This window comes from Dasypus novemcinctus, chromosome 9, assembly GCF_030445035.2.
Source record: "Dasypus novemcinctus isolate mDasNov1 chromosome 9, mDasNov1.1.hap2, whole genome shotgun sequence".
Taxonomy (NCBI): Eukaryota; Metazoa; Chordata; class Mammalia; order Cingulata; family Dasypodidae; genus Dasypus; species Dasypus novemcinctus.
This window is the reverse complement of record NC_080681.1, coordinates 25,350,564-25,355,035: the sequence shown is the minus strand read 5'-3', so window position 1 is coordinate 25,355,035 and position 4,472 is coordinate 25,350,564.

Here is a 4,472-nt window from a genome sequence, read left to right as displayed (position 1 = left end):
CTCCCTGCAATGTCCCCACCACAATTCCTGCATTGAATTGAATGCTACTGAACCTGTGTATCAGGATTCTATTCAAAGGTCACCTCCTCTAATGAAGCCTTGATGAACCTTCCAGTACTCAGCTATTCCCTCCTTTGTTTTCCACTATCCTCTTTGCACATGTCTACCCTATCACCTGTGAATCTTTACTGCACTTACGGTACTACATGCCTGTCTCTTCCTGTTACTCTCTAAGATTTGAATTTAGGGAGTGCCTCATTTGCTTTTGTAATGCCAACAGAAGCCAGCACATAATAAATATTCAAATATTTGTCACATGAATGAATGAACGAATGAGTGATGAAACATAAGTATATCCTTTACAAAGCCTTGCCTGTATGATAAAAGGGCTAGAAGAATAGAAGTTGACCTATTTGAACCTCGTGTTTCCCACAACCACCCATCCATTCCCTAAGTTTGAAAGCATGATGAAGAGCACTCAAGTGAAGATAAAACGAAGTAGAAAACAGAGGTAAGTGAAGTTGTGGGAATTCGATCAGGCCAGAGGATGTGCCAGAGGATGTGCATGGTATGTTTGTAATAGAAATCACAAAAGCAGCACAAGAGTACGACATGGTGCCTGGCCACATCAGCACAGATGATCCCTGTAAGTGGCATAGGCGGCTTCCTCAGGTGCCTAAGATTTCTCACTTCCTATTTTACTTTGTCCAGTTTTTCCTTAAATTTCTAAATACCTGGTTTTCCTATTTCTTGGCAAGTTAGTTTGGCTTCTATCCTGTGTAATTGTGTGGACTTTTGTTTTCATGCCCCCATCATGGCCCAGTCTTGTCTCTCCTTCCTCTACTATTCATCTGACACATTCTTGTTCTGGTCTCATACCTCTTGTGAGGCAAGAACAGAGCTGAATACTGGTCATACTCAGTTATCTGGGCACCAAGTGCCAATCACTCTCTGGGTGTATCACCTACAAACTGATGAATCTAGAGACAAAAAGCATGACAGAAACAGACCATGTTATCTCTAAGACTTTGAGTTGTATTAACCAAAGAGGGAGCCACATTATTTAGGCATGTTTTTATTCTACTTAAAAATACCTATTTCAGGGAAACGGACTTTGGCCCAGTGGTTAGGGCGTCCGTCTACCACATGGGAGGTCCGCGGTTCAAACCCCGGGCCTCCTTGACCCGTGTGGAGCTGGCCCATGTGCAGCACTGATGCGTGCAAGGAGTGCCGTGCCACACAGGGGTGTCCTCCCGCGTAGGGGAGCCCCACGCGCAAGGAGTGCACCCATAAGGAGAGCCGCCCAGCGCGAAGGAGGGAGCAGCCTGCCGAGGAATGGCGCCGCCCACACTTCCCGTGCCGCTGATGACAACAAAAGCGGACAAAGAAACAAGACGCAGCAAATAGACACAGAAGACAGACAACCGGGGGAGGGGAGGGGAATTAAATAAATAAATAAATAAATCTTTAAAAAAAAAAAAAAAAAATACCTATTTCAGGGAAACAGACTTGGCCCAATGGATAGGGCATCCATCTACCACATGGGAGGTCCGCGGTTCAAACCCGGGGCCTCCTTGACCCGTGTGGAGCTGGCCCATGCACAGTGCTGATGCGCGCAAGGAGTGCCCTGCCACACCCAGGTGTCCCCCACATAGGGGAGCCCCACGCGCAAGGAGTGCACCCGTAGGGAGAGCCACCCAGTACGAAAGAAAGTGCAGCCTGCCCAGGAATGGCGCCGCCCACACTTCCCTTGCCGCTGAAGACAACAGAAGCGACAATGAAACAAGACGCAGCGAATAGACACAGAGAATAGACAACCGGGGGAGGGGGGGGGGAATTAAATAAATAAAATAAATCTTTAAAAAATAACAATAATACCTATTTCAAAAAGTTTATAGTAGTGGTTCAAAGTGTAATCCTCAGACAGGCAGCATCAGCATTGCCTGGGACCTTGTTAGAAATCAAAATTCTTAGGCTTGCCCCATTATTTCTGAATCTGAACCTCTGGGAGTGGGAACTAGTAATCTACTTTCAAAAGCCCACCTGGCAATTCTGATGCATGCCAAAGTTTGAGAACCACTGGTCTAGAGCCAAGATAGGATAAAGGCTTTAAGACAGCTGTTGGCAGGTGCATAAAAAACACCTTGTGTTTGTTAAAGTGCAAATCCCTGGTCCCCTCCCCAGAGAATCTGGTTCAGTGGGGTCTGGGTGGGGGTAAAAACAGGAAGAGAGGTGAGAGCAGAAATCTCGTTTTAATAAGCTAGCTGAGTAATTCTGTATTCTACAGACTACTCTGAGAAACAAGGCCCATGGGTCAATTCTTAACAGCACTGAATTATATATTTCAATGTGGTTAAAAGGGAAAATTTTAGGTTGTATATATGTTACTGAAATAAAAATAGATAAGACTGTACAACACAAACACTGAACCATACTGTAAATGATCGAGTATAGTTAATAGTACAATTATAAAAATATTCTTTCATGAAAATGTATCACATGATCACAAAGTGCTATTAATAGGATGTTATATGGGAACTCTATATTGCATACATGATTTTTCTGTAAGCCTACAACTTCTCTAATAAAAATAAATTAAGTTCATTTTTTTAAAAGATACAGATCATTTCTACCACTTCAAAAAGTTCCTTCATCCCTCTTTATAGTCAAATCTACTCTGCCACCCCAGCCCTAGAAACTGATCTGTTTTCTCTTCCTATCTACTTGTCTTTTTCAGAATATTATATGAATGGGATCAGAGAGTATGAAGCCTTTTGCATCTAGCTTCTTTTCCTTCACATAATACATTTGAGATTCAACCATGTTTTGTGTACCAGGAGCCTGTTCCTTATTAGTGCTGAGTAATACTTTGTTTGTATGGACTAGAGTTTCTTTATCCATTCACCAGCTGAAAAAAATTTGGATTGTTTCCAGTTTTCAGTGATTATAAATACAGCCACTAAAACATTCGTAGACAAGATTTCGCCTGCACACAGTTTTCGTTTCTAAGAGTGAGATTTCTGGGTCATGTGATAAGTATGTTTAACTTTCCAAGAAACTACCAAACCATTTTCAAGTGACTGTATTTGTTTTGCTGATGTCTGGGTTAACTCTGAAAGTTAGTTTCTACCTCTTGTCTAGGATTTTGTTCTTGATTCAGCTTTGTGTTAAGACTTTCCTTTGATGCTGGTACCTCTTATTCTGGACCTTTTGGGTAGCCCATGACTAACTGTCCAGTTTTTCTGAGCTATTTTTCATCTGATTCTTGCTCTGGATAGGCACTACAGTTTTTATGATTGCACTTTTTGTGCAATTCTTGCAGCTCTAGGAGTTGCAAGAGTTGCAGTTCCTTCTCCAGGAATCCTGATCTGTTCTGTATATTTTTGTGCAAAATTATCTCCCTAGCACCTATGATTTGTTTAAATTCTCTCCCTCACTCAGTGCCCATTTTTCTTATATGTTTCAGCTCTGGGACCTGTCCTGTCTTATAACAATTCAGTTTCCCCAAACTTTTTTTCTGTGAGACTTTTCTTGACTCCTTTATTCCCTGCTAGGAAAGCCCATGTTCCATTTTGGGTTTAAATTATACGTCTAACAAAACTGGATTGAATGTGCACACCTCTTGCCAACTGTTCTGCCACAACCTCTCTTTTTTGTCCCTTCTCCCCTGGGGGCCTTTTTGTGTGCAGTCCTCCTCAGCTGCTTGTGTTCTGCCCTGAGCCTCTTTGAACTTGGGTCTTTTTGCCTGGATATGCTTAGGGTTCTGGGCACACCAGTCCAGACACTTCCCCCTGACTTGGCCCCACACAGCTTGGGAGTCATGCAGAGCCTAAACAGGGCCTAAAGTCTTCCTTGTTTTGCCTATAAATTGATTTCAATGTAGAAAACCATAAATACAATTTATATTATTATTGTTATGGTGTTTATAGTATTTGGTTTTTTTTTTTCCTAAAGACATCCTTTCCTTTTCTTTAAAAAAAATACATTGTATTCTCTTTGTCATATCATAAAGTGGTTCTAGTTTTTGTTTCTTAGATGCAGTAGTTTCTTAAATGTTTCTAAGCTTTAATAGGTTTTGTTTTACATAGTTTCTGTTTGTCAAATATCTATTTCCTTAGGAGTCAGTTTTTCATTTTACCTTTTTTTATTGTATTTTTTTTAAAGATGCATAGATCACGAAAAATGTTACATTAAAAAATATAAAAGTTTCCCGTTTACCCCACTCCCCACACCCCCACACTCCTCCCACATCCACAACCTCTTTCATCATTGTGGCACATTCATTGCATTTGGTAAATACACTTTGGAGCACTGCTGCACCACATGGATTATAATTTAATTTGTAGTTTACACTCTCCCCCAGTAAATTCAGTGAGTTATGGCAGGATATATAATGTCCAGCATCTGTCCCTGCAATATCCTTTAGGACAACTCCAAGTCCCGAAAATGGCCCCACTTCACATCTCTTCTTC